Raw genomic sequence first — 24,221 nt, 5'->3', positions numbered from 1 at the left:
GCCTAAATTTAGTGCCCCCCCTCTCTTTTTTACCCTATTGAGCCTGGAAACTGCAGGGGAGAGCCTGGGGAGCGTCCTTCCAGCGGAGCTGTGAAGAGAAAATGGCGCCAGTGTGCTGAGGGAGATAGCCCCGCCCCTTTTTCGGCGGGCTTCTCCCGCTCTTTATATTAATATTATGGCAGGGGATTTTTACATATATAGTTTATTAGACTATATTATGTGTATTTTTGCCATTTTGTAAGGTAATCTAATTGCAGCCCAGGGCGCCCCCCCCCCCAGCGCCCTGCACCCATCAGTGACCGGAGTATGTGGTGTGCATGGGGAGCAATGGCGCACAGCTGCAGTGCTGTGCGCTACCTTAATGAAGACCGGAGTCTTCAGCCGCCGATTTTGTCCTCGGATCTTCCGTCTTCTGGCTCTGCAAGGGGGACGGCGGCGCGGCTCCGGGACCGGACGACCGAGGCTGGGCCTGTGTTCGATCCCTCTGGAGCTAATGGTGTCCAGTAGCCTAGAAGCCCAAGCTAGCTGCAAGCAGGTAGGTTTGCTTCTCTCCCCTAAGTCCCTCGTAGCAGTGAGTCTGTTGCCAGCAGATCTCACTGAAAATAAAAAACCTAATAAATACTTTCTTTACTAGAAGCTCAGGAGAGCCCCTAGTGTGCAACCAGCTCGAGCCGGGCACAGATTCTAACTGAGGTCTGGAGGAGGGGCATAGAGGGAGGAGCCAGTGCACACCAGTAGTCCTAATTCTTTCTTTAGAGTGCCTTGTCTCCTGCGGAGCCCGTCTATTCCCCATGGCCCTTACGGAGTTCCCAGCATCCACTAGGACGTCAGAGAATTATTATTTTTTTCATTTACTTGCTTTTTTTGGTTTGATTCCACATCTGATTTACCCCCAATGTCCAGTTGAATGAGCATTCAGTAGTAGGCTGGAACATATATATGTAAAGCTGGGTACATGAGCTTTTCTCTGGTCCAGTGCACACATTAACAATGAAGAGTTGAAGACAAACCGTTTTCTTCTCAAAAACTATAAAATAGCAGAACTCTGATTCACCCATTACTGGATCGTCAAATTACTGGTATAAAGTCCAAGAGGAACTTCTACTTTCACATGTTGTGCGTTCAGATACATCAGCCAAAGGAAGTGGTGTGCTGAAACTGTAAAATATCACGGTCAAAAAGGAAGACCTGCTACAGTTATATAAAGAAAAAATAGATCTTGATTTAATTAAATCTAAAAAACCCCAAATCTAAAAACTTCTCCATGTCGCGTTCAACTACCAGAATAAATACAAAAAATATTTGCATAATACACAATTAATCCTGGCCCAGACATTTATATGTGCATTGCATAAACGATTTCCCCTACGTAATGGAAAAGGAGACATTCTAATACAAATATTACAATCTGCAAAAGTATGTAGGGCTCGCTCATCAGTATGTGTCGTTGCTATATGTGCCTTTGTTGCACATACTTTAAATGATAATTATTGAAACGCACATAATAGGGCAAAAATAAAAAAAAGACCATGGTGCAAGGCTTATGCTAATGGCAATTTTGATAGGACTATTGCCAGGATCAGTGTGGCTTCAAACTGGAAGCCGCTGCGCCCACTGATTTTCGGTCTATGGGCCTAATTCAGACCTGATCGCTCGCTAGGGTTTTTTTGCACTGCTGCGAACAGATAGTCGCCGCCCACAGGGGAGTGTACTTTCACTTTGCAAGTGTGCGAACGCATGTGTATCAGAGCTGTACAAACAGACCTTGTGCAGTCTCTGAGTAGCTCAGAACTTAGCCTGTCCGAGACCGGAATTGATGTCAGGAACCCTCCCTGCAAACGCTTGGACACCCCTGCGTTTTTCCAACCACTCCCAGAAAACGGTCAGTTGCCACCCACAAACGGCTTCTTCCTGTCAATCTCCTTGCGAACGCCCACGCGAATGGATCCTTCGCACAAACCCATCACTGAGCGACGATCCGCTTTGTACCGGTGTGACGTGCCTGCGCACTGCAGTGCATACGCATGCGCAGTTTAGATCTGATCGCAGGCTGTACGAAAATGCAGCCTAGAGATCAGGTCTGAATTAGGCCCTATAGCCGTATTAGTAATGACACTTGCACCAGCCACATGCTAGGTGCAAGAGATCAGTCTGAAGCAGGCTCCCCTTCCCTGTACATATGACTCAGAATAGCATGGAACTCCAGCTAGACGTCCCCGACACTCCCACAAAAGAGAACAGTTCCGTGCGATTTTATTGTCGTCGTCCAGTTCACAACCCCATTTCACACAAAGGGGTCTATTCATGTAGCAGAGAAAAGCCCTGTTTTGCATTAAACAGGGCTTTTCTCTGCCTAGTGCAATTCACAGAGTGGGTTACCGTGGAGAAGTCTCTGACTTCCCCAACGGCACCCCTGCTCCGTACCAGAATCGCATCACCATACTTTTGTATGGTGAGTGCGATTCATGAGCTTTCCGCTTCTCCATGGAGTTCATGTTCGCCATCTCAGGATGGTGTAACCTGAACTGCTGTGCGGAGACGGCAGGGAAGATCAATGCTTCCCTGCTCGGCACCCGACGCTGGCTCCGCCCCCTGACCTCCCAGCAGCCACTGCGGCCTGCTGGGAGGTCAACGGGATGCGCATGCGCAAAGGGACCCGCCGGACTCCGTGCATCGCAGGGAGGGACCGCCGGAGAAGACCTCACCGCAGGAGCCCCGGACACTGCAGCGCGTCGTCGGAAGGGTGAGTATACATGAATTGCTACTTATTATAGTTACGCATCGCATCGAAGCGATGTATAGTGATAAGTAGCAATTCCTTTTTCGTTTTCTTAATGAATAGACCCTAAAGACAAGGGGGCCTATTAATCACCATCCGCATCCAAGGATGCGGATGGCATGTGATAAAACCGCCCAAACTCGCACTGCGATAATTGATTACATTGCAGGGATCTATCAATTATCACACGCAGGGACAGAGCTTGCGAGCAAGCTCTATCCCAGCGATGACACTCCGCAGCATCATCGGGGGGTGTTTTTCATTAAAAATACCCAGATGTCCTGATGCGCACGCCCCGCCAAAATCGCCGCTACCAGCAGGTCCCCCCCCCATCGCATTCCCCCCCCCGCGTGATAATATACTCACCAGTCCAGGGAGCCAGTCCACTCTGCTCCTGCAGGGCTGCCGGGCGCCGGATCCCGTGTGCTGCGGTGACCCTCGGTACTGTAAAGTGCACTGCCGCTTTGTAGCATCACTTTACTCCCCCGGGGTCACAGAGCAGCATATCTGGGACCCGGCAGCGCTCACCGGAGCAGCAGACAACGGCTCCCTGGACTAGTAAGTATGGTGGTGGTGGTGGGGGGGGTTAACTTTTCTTTAGTGAAGCAATAAAAGTATATTACAGCAGATTCAAGTGTACGAGTGTAATTCCATCAACAGTGGTAAAATTACATCAGAAGTTGTAGTGTGATACGTTTAAAGAAAAAGATATATAAAAGTATTATATAAAACAAAACGTAATATATAATATATAAAGGAGGAAAAGAAAAAGAAAATGCACAGATAACCACATGCATGGCCTGTTTTTTTTTTTTTTGTTGGTTTTTTTTTACAATTTGATCAGCTTGTGTGTCACAGAGCTTTTCACACTGCCAGGGCCATGAAAGCTGGGCAAATGCTTGCCTATCGCAGTGCTGCCCTGTGATCTCGCCAGCAGGGCACACTGCTGTTTTTTTCACTTTTTTTTTTTTTTTTTGTAAATTCGGCCACATCGCATTTCCCATTATAAAGTATGGGGAATGCGATGTGGATTACTAAAAAAGTGAATTAAAGGGTTTGGAGCAGTTTTTCATTGAAACTGCTCCAAACGCCCTTTAATACATTCGGGTGATACTAAAATAATAGTAAAAATAATGTTGATAAATGGGCCCCAAGATCCGGCGGACTCAGAATCAGATGGATATACGCAAAACTGTGGAAGTTCACTTCTGCTAAAACTCACTATTTGCGTCCCTACGTAGAAATGCGGCTGACTCTGAATGACCCCTTTAAGTAATAAAACAATAGGATGATGCTACAGATTGTATTGGTAAAAGCACAATGCATGAAAAACACATGAAATCCACATTAAAATGCATCACTAAAGCAGTCCTTTACATGCAGTATTATTATTATTATTATTATTATATTTTATTTCAAAATTACCGATATATGATAGTCAGGAATCCAAACAGCGGGATCCAGACGGACAGAATCCTAACACATCCTGGTATTTTCTCCCTACCCTAACCTCCTCCTCCTGCAGCCTAACCCTAAACAACCCCTCCCCTGCTGCCTCACACTTACCTGACTTCTGTCAATCTCCTGACAACCAGGATCCTGAGTGCCCGTATTTTGACCGCATCCAATATTAAACACACTGTAACGTACATACAATGAAACAGGTAAAGTTGGTCCTGCCTAAGTGAGTTTACGATCGCAGAGGTGTGAGGAACACTTGATGAGGAAAGCTACTATATGTGGCTATTATAAGGCACCATTCTCATCTGACAGTAATGAAGCGGATACTGGTGGTGAGGACTGGTTGAGGAGTAATAGTGGAAGGTGGAATTACGCAACATGAACCAGTCATTACAGAAATCTTAAAACATTTTTCTGCTGGCATCCGTAACTGTTCCTCCCCATTTACCTTAACACAGTGGGTGTGATATAGAGGTGGACACGGGGAAGCCACTGGGGGGACGTGTCCGATGGTTTCCGCATGAGTCCGGGCCACACTGTGCATGTACCGCAGTGGTTACCGCACAGAGATGCAGATCGACATTGCATGGACAATCATGGGATGGTAACGGAGGAGGTGGTTACCAGGGACAGGCATCGGTGTCAGTGACTGTGTCTAAAGACGTAGTTCCACTGACAATGGCAGGCCATGGTTTGTCAGCCACTGTGCCTGAAATAGGCAGATGCAAGGTCCGTTGGTCCGACCTTGCACTTCGGTGGCATTCCACTGCAGTCGGTAGGTGTCTCAATAGGACGCCCATCTACTACGGCATAACCATACAGAAGTAGCAGCAGCTGCGCCAAAAGCCACAGCCGCAACTGCGTCCACCTCTGAATCACCCACACTGTTTCTCAAACCAAGGGGCAGATGTATTAACTTGGAGAAGTCATAAGGAAGTGATAAACCAGTGATAAGTGCAAGGTGATAAACGCACCAGCCAATCAGCTCCTAGCTGTCAATTTGCATATCGGAGCTGATTGGCTGCTGCGTTTATCACCTTGCACTTAGCACTTGTTTATCACTTCTTTATGCCTTCTCCAGGATAATACATCTGCCCCCAAGTCCTTTGGAACCCTAAAAGCTCATGTTTTGTACCAATTATTCTTGAGGCTACCTGTATGGATTCCATGGGAACAGAGTTTAAGACACAGAGGCAGATGTATTAACCTGGAGAAGGCATAAGGAAGTGATAAACCAGTGATAAGTGCAAAGTGATAAACGCACCAGCCAATCAACTCCAATATGTAAATTAACAGTTAGGAGCTGATTGGCTGGTGCGTTTATCACCTTGCACTTATCAATGGTTTATCACTTCCATATGCCTTCTGCAGGTTAATACATCTGCCCCACAGTGTCTTATCAGAACCTTCTTCCACATCTCATGCAAGAGGAGGGTGTTGCTTTTGTGCTCCATGGGCACCCTTGCGGGGATCCCCCCCCCCCCCTCTCCCCACAGAGTAGCTGTATATGTATGAGCCCTTAAATATTCGTTAGATATTTTATGATAATTATGAGCCACAAAGCATTAATTGCAAAATTTAGGTTTAATTGAAGAATATTCATATAAAAATGATCACCAATACCCCTTTTCCACCAAAGTTGCGGGTCTGACCCATGATTTTGAACACGGTTCCAAGCCGGGTCAGACGCCGTACTCACTGCAGCTCCAACTCAGGTTATTCCTGGGTGGGCGCTGCACTGCACACAGCCCGTCTTCTGCCGGCGCTTCGAGATGACATAATCTCCAAGCGCCAGGAAATCTTGCTCTCCCATCTTTTATCGGGATGCTGGGGCGTGGCTTTGGTTTCATTAGGCCACACCGCATCATTGATGCTAATCCACATCAGGCTGGGGGAGAGCTCAGCACTTTGGCAGCTGTTGGGCTGCCCCCAGCCTCCTCTGTGCACTGAATGGACACTGCGCAAATGTGCACTGCATCCATTCATCTTCACTGGCAGCGCAGACAGAGCATCCCTCAACCTCCCAACCACCGGTGGGCCACTGCAGTTGGGAGGTATGCGCTCTCCCCATACTGTAAATGGGTTTCAGATCCCAGGGAACCCGTTTACACTGTAGCTCACCTGTAAAACCCTCTAGCTACCCGGTAAAACATGACAGGTCACTAGACCCAGGCTCTGTTTTTGGGCGCAGTTTCCACTGAGCCATGACCTTGGTTTACACGGCAATAACTCTGTTTTTTAAGGCAGTGGAAAAGGGGTGTAAATCATAAATCACACATCAAAACAGATAAAGCAACATATTGTATTTAAATAAACAGAATTTTTTAACTCCTAACCCACAATTCTCAGACTGAAAAAACACTTCCCATTTTTACTTCTGCTATAACTAAGCCAATGCTGTGGCTTAAAAATACCTAACGTACGTTCTATTAGGAAATAACGCACTTGCTTAAGTGTTGTTAATTTAAGTATCAACAAAGAGAAATCACACAAAATTTCCCTATATGAATAGTTAAGCCCCCAAAAGTTACCGTAATGTAACAAAAAGGGTGCTTTGTTGAGAGGAAATAAAAACAGAACCATGTTTAGATAGACGGAGAGTGCACCACTAGATTATTTTTCTACAGTACCTCTAATTTGTACAGTGGAGCCCCCTGCAGGCAGAAATTTTGCAACAGAAAATATAGAAGACAGATTAAAAAGAATTAAAAAAAAACATTAACAGAACTAACATGAGCACATGCTCTGGATAAGAATGGGACAAATTTGGGGAACCAAACAATATTTCTTACAAGTTTCAACCGGAACATATCACAGCTTTTTATTTTACTTGAACAACTTGTATTAGTTTCAACCATAGGCATAGCCATAGGGTACAAAAATCAAAAGAGGAGCAGCCTAGGGAACAAAGCCAAGGTGAGGGAAGGGGGTATAGCACACATGCAATAAACCAAATAAAAGACTCCAAGTTCCAAAAAGTCTGTGAGTCAGTCCGGACTGCCTGGTGAGGGTAATAGTTAGACCTCCCATTCTACAAATGCTGTTGTGATGCCAGACTCTATCCGGCAAGGCACTGACATGATCAGGGCATAGCAATAGAAGGCAATAGAGATTTGGTGGCATTTTAATTAAGGGACCATCGCTTCTTCCAAGTTTGAGTAAATATCCAATAATTAAGTAAGTATCATTTATACACCTTTTCTACTGCCTTCAAAAGCCTGGGTTTTTGCACATGAGCACATATTAACCCGGGTTTTTGCTAAGTGGAAAAGCGTAAAAAACAAACATATAAAAAACAGGTCCAGTGACCCGGAATCCAACCCTCGTAGCTTGTAAATGGTGTCTGTAAACAGCTGTCATTGGGAAGGGAGAGATTATGGCCTCCCCGTATGGTCCGTACTGTTTGTGTTCATATAGGGAGACTGTGATCTCACCCTCCTCATCGCCATGGTGACAGCTTGTGACTGTAGACACCCTTCCCGGGTGTGCAATCCCCCCCCCCCCCCCCATGCAGATCGCTGGTCTGCTCCAGTCCAGCATTCACGGGAGATCTGGAGTTTCCAGTGCTTGCAGATGAAGTCATCTCCAAGCACCAGCACTGCACTCATGTGCAGTCTGAACGGCATTCCTGGTTCGGCGCCACAGTGGAAACGGGGTAAGTCCCGGGTCTGACCTGGCTGGGACTTTGGTGGAAAAGGGGTATTAGTGTACATGCACTACAAAGCCCCGGAAATAAACCTGGAAACAACTCACAGGTAAAAAAAAAAAAAAAAAAAATTGTACAAAATCTGCACCCAGCCAAAAGTATACAAACAGGTGCAAAAAAAATAAATAAAAAAATACACACTTTCTAAATATAACATGTTTGAAACCTGGTATAGTCCAAGACCACAGGTGATTTTACAGGTATCTGGAATGGCTACAACAATGGATATTACCGAGTGCATCAGTTTTATGGGCAGAAATGTGCTCTTTGTAAAGGAAAGAGCAGGTCAGACATGTAGGATTCCACTGCTGAATGCCAGTTAACCACCATAATGTAATATTTTAGTTTTTTTCCTATAATAGAACATAACAGAGCAAAGTGTCGTACAAACCCTGTGCACAAATGAATGCCATAAGTGTAATGGGGTCGGTCACCAATGTACCAGCAGAGAGCTCAAATACACACATTTGCCTAAAATACAATGTGCTGATTCTGCTGAACCCACTTGAGGTTTATGGTCTGCAGAACGTTATATGCAAAATTCAACATGCATATATTTCATACTTTCAATGCATTTTCCCTGTTACGTTGTTGCACTGTGGAAGTTTCAACTGAAAGTCAAACATTAAATAGCAAAGAATTACTAAATGGAAAATATGGATAAAAGAAAAAAAAAAAACACCCAATCTATTAGCGTTATTGTATAAATACTATGTCTAAGTCCAAACCGTCTCCATCAATGTGTCCAGAACTATATTTAGACATATTGATTACAAGAGCTATTATTATTTACTTAGCCTATTACCATCTCATTACTTATTTACTGAGAACACCACAAGTCTAAACAGAACAATTCCAACAACATACTGTACTAAAAACTCTCAAACCAGAACAAAGAGCAAAACATAGGACAATAAGTGCAAATAGATAAATGAATGTTGACTAATTTAATCTTTGCATTAGACTCAGGCAATTTGTAATCCTTTCAGTTCTTTGCAACTTGTAGGACCACAAGATGGAGAGATCCACAGTTGTCTCTGCTATAGTACGTACCATGCCATAGAAAATCCATAATGCAAAGAATTGCAAATTGTTCTGTATCCCACTGAAATTAAATATGCATTGGTATCTATGGATGCTTATTCACAATTAAAACTTGCCTCAAACAATGAACGTCAGTGAGTAACCAGTAATTTCCTTAAACACATCTGCTATATCAATTCATGATTGACAGGACATATTTAGATGTTTTGTAAAAAGACTGAAAGCACTTACTCTGCTAACCCGATTTGTATGGCTGTTTGTCTCTCCAGACGTACTCAAGAAATGAGGGTCATCCATGACAGTGGGGTCTATTTACTAAGCTTTGGATGGATATGAAGTGGATGGAGATGACCTCCTAACTGTCATTTTTCAAACTCAGCCTGTGACATGTCAGTAAGCCACTATTTGGTTGGTACTTTATCTCCATTTACTTTATCTCCATCGAAGGCTTAGTAAATAGGCCCCAGTGTTCTGTAGTGCATGCACTCATCAGGTACACATACCATAAGCAACTTATACTTGCACTGTATATCATTTAAGATACACGCTGCTGCTTTAGAGCAGGAATAAGCGCCACTGATTCTCTACCAACTGCCGAGCATCATGCCAAGTGTCCCATCTCTGATTGCAGACAACACCAGACATCTTAATCTACATTCTAGTTCTCCACGTAATCTGTTCAGCATCTTTACAAGTACTGTAGGAAGAACTAACTTAGAAGAAAAGCATTTTCTTTTCACCAGCTAGCACAAAATATCAAGCTTGACTGTTTCTCTTTAAAAACACAAAAGAAAAAGTTTTATGAAAAGAAAAGCACCAACCTGCGTTCTGACTGCGAGTCTCTTACAGCCTGACTGTAAGTTCCTCTAAAATCATTTAAGTAGTTCATTTCCTGTAAACACTGCTCATGACAGTCAACTTCCTCTTCACTGCTTGTTGCAAGGCTTTCTCTAAGACACTAGTAACATTTTAAGTGGGACAAACACCTGTACAGTGCAGATGCTTCACTTGATCATGGGACCATCACCAAAAAGCTTTAAACCCAAGCCTTGAGTTTGCTGGGCAGTAACTTGTGAGAGATAAGTTGACCTCTGTCTTCTTTGTGTTTTACTAGTTAAGAAAGCAGGCCAGAGATCAGACAATACCAAAACCTAGAAAAAGGAAAGGATATTTCTGAGCTTGGTAATGATGTCCTACAGGTATAAGAGAAGTATTACACACACATGTGGCGCTCAAGGACAAATTAGTCTCCCATGTGTCATAGATGATAATAAAACAATAATCACCCTAGATATTCACAGTATTGATGATCCACCGTATCTTTTATCAACCTAGGGAAAAAAGGTGACCACCTCCACACAATAATTGTTGGCAGTGGGGTCAGGGATAAAAAGAAATAGATAGTGCGGTGATCCTTTTTACAATGGATTAAGTTTATGCAAATGATGCACTTACAAACACACGGAAAAAATCAGCATTTCAAAGATGGTTCCACTGTTGTAGAAGGAGAGCTTTCAGATCTCTTTAACATGTGAGATGTTTAAATCTGTAAAAGAGAATGTACTTGCCTCCGTGTAGTATGAAGGAGCGCAAGTGAAAGAATATAGTGCAGTAGTTTTGGTAAAAACACACATTTAATACAAAAATGCACTTACAGACATAAATGATTCAAAGGCATGGTATATAAATCCAAAGGAAGGTACATCAACTCAGCATACAGCCCACAGACCCGCGGTTCCCAACAGAAGATCTCTAGGTCCGGATACAGGAGATCAGGAAATACCCTCAGAGTAATGGTGTTGAAGCTGGTGAGTTTCCTTATAAGCAGAGATTGTAAGAAAAACAGGCACTTAACGCGTTTCTGACTTAAAAGTCCTTAGTCAGAAACGCGAAGGACTTTTAAGTCAGAAACGCGTTAAGTGCCTGTTTTTCTTACAATCTCTGCTTATAAGGAAACTCACCAGCTTCAACACCATTACTCTGAGGTTTTACATTGATGGTCCACCTAGTGTATGTGAAGGTTCATGCCTCTGTTCCACACTTGCAAATTAAAACCAGAGAGATGGGTATATGTGTTGGAGCTGCACTATGGAAAAGTAAACATCACTTTAAGTCCAGCCTTCTAGTGCTTTGGTACCACTCTTTGGAACGTTTAATTTTTATTCTAAAAAATAATAAAAATGTTAGTGTCTTTATTATAGTGTGACTTTGGCTTTGAGTGGCATAGAACTTTACTCCTCTGCTAAAGGCCTATCGTTTTAAGGGCCTAATTCAAGGTTGACGGCAAAAGCAAAATCTTCCTCTAAAGGGCAAAACCATGCTGCACTGCAGGTGGGGCAGATCTATCATGGGCAGAGAGAGCTAGATTTGGGTGGGGTGTGTTCAAACTGAATTTCTAAATTGCAGTGTAAAAATAAAGCAGCCAGTATTTACCCTGCACATAAACAATATAACCCACCCAAATCTAACTTTCCCTGCACGTTACATCTGCCCCAACTGCAGTGCACATGGTTTTGCCCATAAGATAAAGATTTTGCTTTTGCAATCAACCTTTAATTAGGCCCTTAGTCTACACGTAGGTTGGAGAAGAATATTTTCAGGCTCAATTGTCACCTGTATTAAAGCAGCGACAGTGTACAGTGCACTGCTTAAAATTTGAATAGTTAGAGATTGAAAGTATGATTCCTAAATCCTCAGCTAGTCCAGAATTACACATTCCCGAATACCCTGCCAGCCTCAGCATTTAACAGACTGGGCAGGTTTACAATACATCAAAGAGACCATAAGCATGATGTCTACTTCTGTAATGGAAACCATCTTAAGGTTGGCCAGCACAAAGCTGGAAGCTCCATTATGAAACACTACAGCATGCAGCCCTCCCCCACAGACTACCAGCCCTTACTGTACCTCCTTTTGGTCAAACAGAAAACAAAGGCTCCATTTTCTATTTTATTGTTATAAATAAAATACAACCTATCTACACTATACAACTGGTCAATGTTAAACGATCAAATACAGCATTCCCTGGAACTACCCTTCACCCTCTGTGAATCACTGGTTAACAATAGAAAACGCTACTCATTGGTTGGATGGAAAACATAAGTCAATTCACATTTGTTGCCCGTAGTATGCAGGTGGATAGTGTCTTTAAGGTTTAATTTTTTGCTTTCCCAGTTGGATTACAATGGACAAATTTTTATTTTTTATTTTTGACTTATTAAATAGGTGAATAAGGGTTTTGGGGACACTTTTGTTCAGATAAAACTTATTTGAAAACTGTGTATGCAGTTTTATTCTATTTACTATTGTGGTATAATGGGCTGAGGTCTTATGGATGCTATTGATTATACTAGGACCACTGGGGAGGCAGAAGTGCCACTCCAGGAAACCATTCTTGTTAAATACCCCTACACCCACATCCCAAGGAGTTCTCCAGAACAGTACCAAAAATTTTCAGCCTGTAACACTCGTTCTCTGGGAGGGGGACATAAAGGGACTTGAATCGGAGTTGGGATCAAATCATAAAAAGCAAGTAGCTTTGTATCTGGAATAAACCATGTTGCAATGCAAGGGGAGCAAGTACATTTATTTTTTTTATTTTTTTCTGTGTAGGGCAAATATTGGCTACATGTAGTCCACAAATGCAAGACAGTTTTATTTGTACACTGCAATGTAGATTTGTTAGGATACGCCCCTCTCACATCTAAATTTCTTTGCCCCACCTGCAGTACAACATAGTTATACCAAAGTGCCTTGAGTCCTGCTGGAGAAAGAGCGCTATATAAATACAATTATTATTATTATTATTACCACCAAGGTGCACAGTTAGTTACTTGCTCTCTTTACTCCCACCTCAGAATCAGCACCAATGACTATACGATGCTGGTTCAACACCAGCCCTGCAATGGCCAGATCACCAGAGTAGGAGAAACCAAGAAAGGCTATCTAACACAGGGTAATTGAAAATTTGTGGAGGTGAGCTTGCAACTGATCTAGTGATGAGCGGGTTCGGTTCCTCGGAATCCGAACCCCCCCGAACTTCACCCATTTCACACGGGTCTGAGGCATACTCGGATACTCCAGTATTGCTCAGTTAACCCGAGCGCGCCCGAACGTCATCATCCCGCTGTTGGATTCTCGCGAGATTCGGATTCTATATAAGGAGCCGCGCGTCGCCGCCATTTTTCACTCGTGCATTGGAAATGATAGTGAGAGGACGTGGCTGGTGTCCTCTCACTTTGTTTCAGAACTTTCAGGGGGCTGCAAATATCTTTATTCTGGGGACCAGCAGTATTATAGGAGGAGTAGTACAGTGCAGAGTTTTGCTGACCAGTGACCACCAGTATTATACGTTCTCTGCCTGAAAAAAGCTCCATATCTGTGCTCAGTGTGCTGCATATATCTGTGCTCACACTGCTTTATTGTGGGGACTGGGGACCAGCAGTATTATATAGGAGGAGTACAGTGCAGAGTTTTGCTGACCAGTGACCACCAGTATTATACGTTCTCTGCCTGAAAAACGCTCCATATCTGTGCTCAGTGTGCTGCATATATCTGTGCTCACACTGCTTTATTGTGGGGACTGGGGACCAGCAGTATTATATAGGAGGAGTACAGTGCAGAGTTTTGCTGACCAGTGACCACCAGCAATATACGTTCTCTGCCTGAAAAACGCGCCATATCTGTGCTGCATTGTAGTATATAGTAGGAGTACAGTGCATAATTTTGCTGACCACCAGTATATAATATATAGGAGTACGGTACAGAAGGCCACTGCTCCCCTACCTCTGTGTCGTCAAGTATACTATCCATCCATACCTGTGGTGCATTTCAGTTTTCCACAGTTTGCTGACCACCAGTATATAATATATAGCAGTACGGTACAGTAGGCCACTGCTCTACCTACCTCTGTGTCGTCAAGTATACTATCCATCCATACCTGTGGTGCATTTCAGTTTTGCACAGTTTGCTGACCACCAGTATATAATATATAGCAGTATGGTACAGTAGGCCACTGCTCTACCTACCTCTGTGTCGTCAAGTATACTATCCATCCATACCTGTGGTGCATTTCAGTTTTGCACAGTTTGCTGACCACCAGTATATAATATATAGCAGTACGCTACAGTAGGCCACTGCTCTACCTACCTCTGTGTCGTCAAGTATACTATCCATCCATACCTGTGGTGCATTTCAGTTGTGCGCAGTATATATAGTAGTAGGCCATTGCTATTGATACTGGCATATAATTCCACACATTAAAAAATGGAGAACAAAAATGTGGAGGGTAAAATAGGGAAAGATCAAGATCCACTTTCACCTCGTGCTGAAGCTGCTGCCACTAGTCATGGCCGAGACGATGAAATGCCATCAACGTCGTCTGCCAAGGCAGATGCCCAATGTCATAGTAGAGAGCATGTAAAATCCAAAACACAAAAGTTCAGTAAAATGACCCAAAAATCAAAATTAAAAGCGTCTGAGGAGAAGCGTAAACTTGCCAATATGCCATTTACGACACGGAGTGGCAAGGAACGGCTGAGGCCCTGGCCTATGTTCATGGCTAGTGGTTCAGCTTCACATGAGGATGGAAGCACTCATCCTCTCGCTAGAAAAATGAAAAGACTTAAGCTGGCAAAAGCACAGCAAAGAACTGTGCGTTCTTCTAAATCACAAATCCCCAAGGAGAGTCCAATTGTGTCGGCTGTGATGCCTGACCTTCCCAACACTGGACGGGAAGAGGTGGCGCCTTCCACCATTTGCACGCCCCCTGCAAGTGCTGGAAGGAGCACCCGCAGTCCAGTTCCTGATAGTCAAATTGAAGATGTCACTGTTGAAGTACATCAGGATGAGGATATGGGTGTTGCTGGCGCTGAGGAGGAAATTGACAAGGAGGATTCTGATGGTGAGGTGGTTTGTTTAAGTCAGGCACCCGGGGAGACACCTGTTGTCCGTGGGACGAATATGGCCATTGACATGCCTGGTCAAAATACAAAAAAAAAATCACCTCTGCGGTGTGGAATTATTTTAACACAAATGCGGACAACAGGTGTCAAGCCGTGTGTTGCCTTTGTCAAGCTGTAATAAATAGGGGTAAGGACGTTAACCACCTAGGAACATCCTCCCTTATACGTCACCTGCAGCGCATTCATCATAAGTCAGTGACAAGTTCAAAAACTTTGGATGACAACGGAAGCAGTCCACTGACCACTAAATCCCTTCCTCTTGTAAGCAAGCTCCTGCAAACCACACCACCAACTCCCTCAGTGTCAATTTCCTCCTTACACGGGAAAGCCAATAGTCCTGCAGGCCATGTCACTGGCAAGTCTGACGAGTCCTCTCCTGCCTGGGATTCCTCCGATGCATCCTTGAGTGTAACGCCTACTGCTGCTGGCGCTGCTGTTGTTGCTGCTGGGAGTCGATCGTCATCCCAGAGGGGAAGTCGGAAGACCACTTGTACGACTTCCAGTAAGCAATTGACTGTCCAACAGTCCTTTGCGAGGAAGATGAAATATCACAGCAGTCATCCTGCTGCAAAGCGGATAACTCAGGCCTTGGCAGCCTGGTCGGTGAGAAACGTGTTTCCGTTATCCACCGTTAATTCACAGGCAACTACAGACTTGATTGAGGTACTGTGTCCCCAGTACCAAATACCATCTAGGTTCCATTTCTCTAGGCAGGCGATACCGAAAATGTACACAGACCTCAGAAAAAGAGTCACCAGTGTCCTAAAAAATGCAGTTGTACCCAATGTCCACTTAACCACGGAAATGTGGACAAGTGGAGCAGGGCAGACTCAGGACTATATGACTGTGACAGCCCACTGGGTAGATGTATTGCCTCCCGCAGCAAGAACAGCAGCGGCGGCACCAGTAGCAGCATCTCGCAAACGCCAACTCGTTCCTAGGCAGGCTACGCTTTGTATCACCGCTTTCCAGAAGAAGCACACAGCTGACAACCTCTTACGGAAACTGAGGAACATCATCGCAGAATGGCTTACCCCAAATGGACTCTCCTGGGGATTTGTGACATCGGACAACGCCAGCAATATTGTGCGTGCATTACATCTGGGCAAATTCCAGCACGTCCCATGTTTTGCACATACATTGAATTTGGTGGTGCAGAATTATTTAAAAAACGACAGGGGCGTGCAAGAGATGCTGTCGGTGGCCCGAAGAATTGCGGGCCACTTTCGGCATTCAGCCACCGCGTGCCGAAGACTGGAGCACCAGCAAACAGTCCTGAACCTGCCCTGCCATCATCTGAAGAAAGAGGTGGTAACGAGGTGGAATTCAACCCTCTATATGCTTCAGAGGATGGAGGAGCAGCAAAAGGCCATTCAAACCTATACATCTGCCTACGATATAGGCAAAGGAGGGGGAATGCACCTGACTCAAGCGCAGTGGAGAATGATTTCAACGTTGTGCAAGGTTCTGCAACCCTTTGAACTTGCCACACGTGAAGTCAGTTCAGATACTGCCAGCCTGAGTCAGGTCATTCCCCTCATCAGGCTTTTGCAGAAGAAGCTGGAGACATTGAAGGAGGAGCTAAAACAGAGCGATTCCGCTAGGCATGTGGGACTTGTGGATGGAGCCCTTAATTCACTTAACCAGGATTCACGGGTGGTCAATCTGTTGAAATCAGAGCACTACATTTTGGCCACCGTGCTCGATCCTAGATTTAAAACCTACGTTGGATCTCTCTTTCCGGCAGACACAAGTCTGCAGAGGTTCAAAGACCTGCTGGTGAGAAAATTGTCAAGTCAAGCGGAACGTGACCCGTCAACAGCTCCTCCTTCATATTCTCCCGCAACTGGGGGTGCGAGGAAAAGGCTAAGAATTCCGAGCCCACCCGCTGGCGGTGATGCAGGGCAGTCTGGAGCGAGTGCTGACATCTGGTACGGACTGAAGGACCTGCCAACGATTACTGACATGTCGTCTACTGTCACTGCATATGATTCTCTCACCATTGAAAGAATGGTGGAGGATTATATGAGTGACCGCATCCAAGTAGGCACGTCAGACAGTCCGTACGTATACTGGCAGGAAAAAGAGGCAATTTGGAAGCCCTTGCAGAAACTGGCTTTATTTTACCTAAGTTGCCCACCCTCCAGTGTGTACTCTGAATAAGAGTGTTTAGTGCAGCCGCTCACCTTGTCAGCAATCGGCGTACGAGGTTACTTCCAGAAAATGTGGAGAAGATGATGTTCATCGAAATGAATTATAATCAATTCCTCCGTGGAGACATTCACCAGCAATTGCCTCCAGAAAGTACACAGGGACCAGAGATGGTGGATTCCAGTGGGGACAAATTAATAATCTGTGAGGAGGGGGATGTACACAGTGAAAGGAGTGAGGAATCGGATAATGAGGAGGAGGTGGACATCTTGCCTCTGTAGAGCCAGTTTGTGCAAGGAGAGATTGATTGCTTCTTTTTTAATGGGGGCCCAAACCAACCAGTCATTTCAGTCACAGTTGTGTGGCAGACCCTGTCGCTGAAATGATGGGTTTGTTAAAGTATGCATGTCCTGTTTATACAACATAAGGGTGGGTGGGAGGGCCCAAGGACAATTCCATCTTGCACCTCTTTTTTCTTTCATTTTTCTTTGCATCATGTGCTGTTTGGGGACTATTTTTTTGAAGTGCCATCCTGCCTGACACTGCAGTGCCACTCCTAGATGGGCCAGGTGTTTGTACTTGTGTCGCTTAGCTTAGCCATCCAACGACCTTGGTGCACCTCTTTTTTTCTTTGCATCATGTGCTGTTTGGGGACTATTTTTTTGAAGTGCCATCCTGTCTGACACTGCAGTGCCACTCCTAGATGGGCCAGGTGTTTGTGTCGGCCACTTGGGTCGCTTAGCTTAGTCACACAGCTACCTCATTGCGCCTCTTTTTTTCTTTGCATCATGTGCTGTTTGGGGACTATTTTTTTTGAAGTGCCATCCTGTCTGACACTGCAGTGCCACTCCTAGATGGGCCAGGTGTTTGTGTCGGCCACTTGGGTCGCTTAGCTTAGTCACACAGCTACCTCGGTGCAAATTTTAGGACTAAAAGTAATATTGTGAGGTGTGAGGTGTTCAGAATAGACTGAAAATGAGTGGAAATTATGGTTATTGAGGTTATGTCACGATCCGGGTATCTGGACGCCATTTCTTACCCATCAGATGCCTCCTAAGGCTGGCTCAGCGCTCCAGGACCGGATCCCATCTGTTATCCTGATGTTTACATTCCTGTATCCTCTCCTGTCACTCTGAGACGCGGTCAGTAAACGCCATATTACACCTGGCATGGCGTCTCCCGCGGCCTCCGCCGCCGTCCCTGAGCTTCTGCATGCAGAGTGTCTGAGTGGCGATTACGTCAGCCGCGGCCTCCGCTGTGTCCGCGTGGTTGGATGTGCACCTGTCAGCTTGGCGCCTCCTGTCTCCGGTGGCGGGCGCCGCCATTACTGTTTTCATTACCACATGGATTACAAACCAAACTTCCCTCCAAGTGTCTGCATGGGCGCAGCCATCTTGGATTCTGTCAGCTGATCATTTCCACCAATCTGTTCTCAGTATTGATAATCTGCATAATTGCCTAGCCAATCCCTTCCTTGCTGCAGGTATAAATACACTGTGCCTGAGCAAGGAAGGCGTCAGTGCTTTGGTTGTCAAACCTAGTTCCTGTTTGTCTCTCTCCTGTGATTGTCTTCCAGGTTCCAGCTCCTGTCTCAAGACTTCCACCATAGAGACCCGCACCAGCATTCCACCTGCGGTGTAGCCTGACTCTCCGATCCATTGTGGATTCATCTATTTCCAGCTACAACATTACCTGCTTCCAGCCCAGCTTCCAGCAGAGTACAGCTTCTCTTAAAGGGCCGGTGTCCTTTCTACACTTTACCACTCTCCACCGGTATTATTATTTCTCCGCTCTCTAGTTCTACATTTCATTCATATTGCATCGCTCTCAAGCTTCATTTATTATTTAACTGGTTCCAGCCAGTATCCACTCCGTGCTAACAACAGTCTGGTTCCAGCCAGTATCCACAGCAGCCGTTTTATCTTCAGCAACCCAGCTTTTCCTGGAACACCAGCTGGTACAATCCTGGGTTATCTCCATTGCTACAGTTGGGCCTGGTAAGGACTTTCCATCTAGAAGATTATAAGAACTATCTCACACTACCAGTGCCCTGTGGCTCCTGCCACCCTGTAGTACCCAGGAACTGTATTTATTCTTTGCTGACTTTTATGTTTTCTTTTACTGCTGCTGTGTTGCGGAGTTGTCATAATAAACATCATTGACTTTTATCCAAGTTGTCGTGGTCACGCCTTCGGGCAGTTATTATTCATGTTACTTACATGTCCAGGGGTCTGATACAACCTCCCAGGTTCCGGTACATCTCAGCCCCTACAACTGAGGCTGCCTCCCGTCAGCTCAGGCCCTCAGTTGTGACAGGTTAATAATACTATGGGATCAAAATGACCCCCAAATTCTATGATTTAAGCTGTTTTTGAGGGGTTTTTGTAAAAAAAAACACCCAAATCCAAAACACACCCGAATCCGACAAAAAAATTTCAGGGAGGTTTTGCCAAAACGCGTCCGAATCCAAAACACGGCCGCGGAACCGAATCCAAAACCAAAACACAAAACCCGAAAAATGTCCGGTGCACATCACTAAACTGATCTAATTAAAACTAGTAAACAAAACCGGATCTCTACTAGTGCTGAGCTGGTCTACAACAATTACATTCCTTGTTCATTGGCTCCATAAAACTATGTGCCAGCAGAAATGCACCTGCACAAAGTGGGAGTCATGCAAGCATAGGTGTTGGAACTGTGTGTGTGTGTGGGGGGAGGGGGGTCGCGAGAGGGTGAGACAGATGCCATTCAATGTACTGTGCGGCCGCCATCTAGGGGGTTACCACAGGCAGCGTCACCATGGAGATAATACCCTTTCTGGCTGCTCCACCTCCGCCCTTCACCCAGCTTGAGCCTCTACAGTATGTGGCTAATTACTTGTGCTGGCCCCTCCTCTGGGACCAGCCCTGTGCCCTTCTCGCCTCTCACTTCATATGTTGCTCCCTTCCTCAACCTCAGCTCTCCCTTAGTCCTTTCTCTCCCCCCTCGCAGTACCCCCCTCCCCTAGATAGAAAGAGACCTCTATATAAATATAGATCTATATCTATTTCTGTCAGGTAGGTGGTGTGGCGTGTATGTCCAGCTGTCTCTGAGGGGGTGGCATTCAGCAATTTAGAGGGGCCAAAAGTAAATTATATCTTGGCCCTCCCAACCTAAACATGTTGTGCTGCCCCTGCATGTAAGATAAAAGCCACAAGGCCGGACTAATGGGCCCTACACACATAGCGACCCGCTGCCCGACGGCCGATACGGCAGACGGGCAACGAGATTGTCCATGTTGGCTTGCATGTTTAAACGAGCCGGCACCAGTGATGAACAAGCGTGGGGCCGCGCATCGTTCTTTGCTGGTGCCTACACACTGAAAGATATGAACGGTATCTCGCTCATTAATGAACGAGATCGTTCATTTCTTTCACTGGTATCGACCAGTGTGTAGGGCCCATAAGGCTTCTGGGGGCCCCGGGGCAACTGAGTTGTGGGTGCCCCCACCAATAAAATTTAGAAACCCCCTTCCTTCCTGTCACTACTATGACCTTACCTACAGCAGCCTCACAGCATATTACATCATGTCCGTGATGGTGCTGGGAACCGCCTCCCAACAAAACACATGACATAGGGGGTCATTCTGACCCGTTTACTTGCTGCATTTTATCGCAGCTGAGCGAATGGGTACCCACTGCGCATGCGCCGGCGCCGTAGCTGGGCTGCGACCGCCTCTGCCTGATTGACAGGCAGAGGAGGTCGCTGGGCGGAACGGCGGCGTCCAGCAGCTGTTTCGTGGGCGCGGTCCGGCCAACGCAGGCGTGGCAGGACCGTGCAGGGAGCTGCCCACAGCGGCTGCGTGATGTCATACGCAGCCGCTGCGGGACGGGGAGCGACGACTTTTTCCCGGCCAGCACGCTAAAGCAGCGCTGGTCGGGAGCTACTCTTGAAGTGCAAAGATATCGCCGCTGTGCGATGCGTTTGCACTTCTGGGGAGGTGGGGGCCGCAGCACTGACATGCGGGGCAGACTAGCCCTGTGCTGGGTGTCCCCCTGCATGTCAGTGTGAATGATCGTAGCTGTGCTAAATTTAGCACAGGTACGATCATCTCGGGGGTGGTAGTCATGTGACCGCCGGTCGGCTGACCGACAGTCACATGACCTCCTCCGTGAGCCCGACGGCTCACTATCCCGATGGTCGGCATGCCGACCAACAGGGACTATTTCCACTCGTGGGTGTCCACGACACCCATAGAGTGGGAATAGAACCCGTGGCGACCGCAGGTCGCCACCGAGCCCGCAGCGTGGCGAGCGCAGCGAGCCCGCAAGGGGCTTGCTGCACTCGCCCCTCCCCGCCGGGATCCCGGCGTCGGTAAGGTGACCGGCGGTCAGGAGACCGCCGGTCACCCGTACTACACCCCATCTCGGGATGAAGGCCATAATACATTGCAGCGGAGAGCCATCCAGGGAAGGTGCAGACTAGGATGGGTCAGGGTAATGTTTGTGGCAGTGTGGGGGCACCTCAGAAAGTGCTACAGAAAATATTGATAAATTATGTTTTAGTAGATTTTAGCCATGCAACGCCAAATGACTAAGTACAAGACATTCTGGATAAAAGGTTCCGTACTTGTAAATAAATCTCACTATGATGAGGGTTTTTTTCCAGTCTTTTAGTAGCATAACGGAATGAATATCTTTTCATATTAGTTGAGTGTCGTAGGAAGACAGAACCAAAAATCCATTCCTCTCTGACCTTACTCATATCTATTCTGACACATTAAATCCAAAAACATTAAATACAAATATAAAATAAGTAGCTAAAATCATTTTTAATATTACTATCAGTGGTGGTATTGTTGGTGCTATTATTATTATTATTTTTTAGTAGTAGCATTTCATATATATTATTTACATTGTGGCTACAGATTGATTGTATTATAAGACTATTCTTTTTTTCCTTTACAAAACAAATAAACTTTAATTCTTTTATACATAATGGTCAAATAGTGAAAAGAGATGACTCTAACGGTTGGGTGTGCCATCCTTCCTTAGCCTCCAAAAGGGTAATCCAGTATTGAACAGGCCACTGACGCTAGGGATTCCCTGGCGATCCCTACGCATAAGTGGTCCCTTATAGTACTGTATGTTTGATACTATAACATCATAATTTAATTTAGACCAGTGGTTCCAAAACTCCACCTGTGGATCTTTTAAAATGTGTTTACCTGTTAGGGGACCTGGAAAATGTGAGCTGTTGAGGGTCCTTGAGGACCAAATGTGGGAACCACTGATTTAAACCACTGATGCACAAAATGCAATCTGCAAAGCCATTTTGCCTTGCCTTGATTACACTTCCTAGAAAACCCCTATTTCATTGCTGCACTTGCAGGAGGCATCTGTGGCAAGGGAAATATCTTGCAAACGCCCATAAAAAAAACTCCTGTGCCAATCTTGGCAAGGGATCAGTATGTTTTACCAGTGGACGGGATGCCGGCTGTCAATATCCCGACAGCGGCATCCCGCCGGCCAGAATGCCAGCAACTTTTCAAGCATTAGAGTCGCCTTGCAGGCTCGCTGAGCTCAACACAGGATCTATTCCCACTCTATGGGTGTCGTGGACACCCACGAGTGGGAATAGCCCTGTTGCGTCGGCATTGTCGGCTGTCGGCATACCAGCGTCGGTATCCTGACCACCGGATTACTAACAGCAGGCATATGAAACACATCTCCTTGTCAAAACCAGGACAGTTGTGAGGTACATATATTACTGTCCAAATGCAACTTTTTTTGTGTTGATAGGATGGCATAACTGCATAAAGGTTCTTCATTTCCTGTGGTAAACGGGTGTGGTTCATCAAATAGACAGTGTCGACCTTTAGACCTGTCGACCTAGCACATGTCGACCTAGCAACCCTGTCGACCTTCCATCCATGTCGACCTAGTGACTGTCGACCTATAGTGGTCGACCTAAACATTGTCGACCTAGACACTGTCGATCTTCAGACCGGATCCCGTGGTAAACACCATGGAACTGATAAAGAGGTACACACAGTGGTGACGTCAAGTGCAAGCGGCAAATGTTTTCAGTCTGCACATGCGCCCCGATGATTACTGTCCTGCTACGAAGATGGAAACTGCACGCAGAGAGACTGCTTTTCATAGGGCGTTCCTGGTAGGTAACAGGGGCGTATCTTCTGACAGCGGCTGCATCTAAAGATGCAGTAGTGCCGAGCCGACACAGGGAGCCACATTCAGCTAGCAAAACTGCACTTGCCCTAGGGCTGATGTAATCTTCGAAGTTGGGACTGATGGAGAAACAATGTTGCGTTTACATATGCGCTGAGACAGAATAGCGCCGCTGCTATTTTTGTCACTCTCGGACATTACCAGTTGCTACAGAAGGGCATTTTGTACACATGTATACACAGTAGAAGTGTTGTACTCATGCACATACTTTTCTGCATTTTGTACCCCACATTCAGGAGCTGCAAAGGCAAGGTTTGCAAACAGGAAGTGGCCATGATTTTATAATGCCAGTCACAACAACTGGACAGAGGGTACGAGGCCACATCATCCTACGTGTTCACTGAGGTAGTGGTGGCTTGGTAACGCTATTTGTATAATGACAGCATATTGCCATCCACCTTGCAGGATCTTTCCTAGAGAATTGACTGTTCTCCAGTGAGTTTGGATAGTCTCACCCTAATCAGGGAGTCTTCCGGATACACTGGGGGTATAGGCACTAATGTTTATAAATGAACGCTTAATTTATTAACAGCAGTGGTTTGGAGCTGAGGAGGCTCCCTGAAGTGTCCGTAATTCCTCCACTGCATTCACTGCCATTGGAGAGTGGCGCTGTAAAGCCACACCAGGCCTGCCCTCTCACACAGCAGAGGCATCAGAAGCGCCATGTGAGATCGCTCAGGGAGAAGGGCAGTAATATGCTTCCCACAATGATAGTATCTTGAAGTATATAGTATATCAGCCATTAAAATAATCTAATCTGATCGTATTATATTGACAATGTCATAATCTCCCATATATTAGCCCAGATCTGTGACTTTGTACCTTATTTGCTAATGCTGGGCGGAGTCACATAGCTGGTCGGAGTCAAGCCGTAGATCTCACAGATCTGG

The 24,221-nt window shown here is 45.7% G+C and overlaps 1 protein-coding gene across 5 annotated transcripts in view; it reads right to left on the bottom strand.

Moving 5' to 3' along the window:
- Window positions 1-24,221, bottom strand: part of WIPF1 (WAS/WASL interacting protein family member 1) — a 172,165-nt gene that overhangs the window by 113,872 nt on the left and 34,072 nt on the right. Inside the window, exon 1 of one of the 5 annotated variants that reach the window (XM_063933427.1) lies at window positions 9,812-9,897. The exons of the other annotated variants lie outside the window; for them this stretch is intronic. The gene's annotated coding sequence lies outside the window, so the exon portion shown is untranslated. Of the gene's footprint in view, window positions 1-9,811; window positions 9,898-24,221 lie in introns of those variants that run through there. 5 annotated transcript variants of the gene reach the window in all.

Source organism: Pseudophryne corroboree, chromosome 7 (assembly GCF_028390025.1).
Source record: "Pseudophryne corroboree isolate aPseCor3 chromosome 7, aPseCor3.hap2, whole genome shotgun sequence".
NCBI classification, from domain to species: domain Eukaryota; kingdom Metazoa; phylum Chordata; class Amphibia; order Anura; family Myobatrachidae; genus Pseudophryne; species Pseudophryne corroboree.
This window is presented reverse-complemented; position numbering and strand designations above follow the sequence as displayed.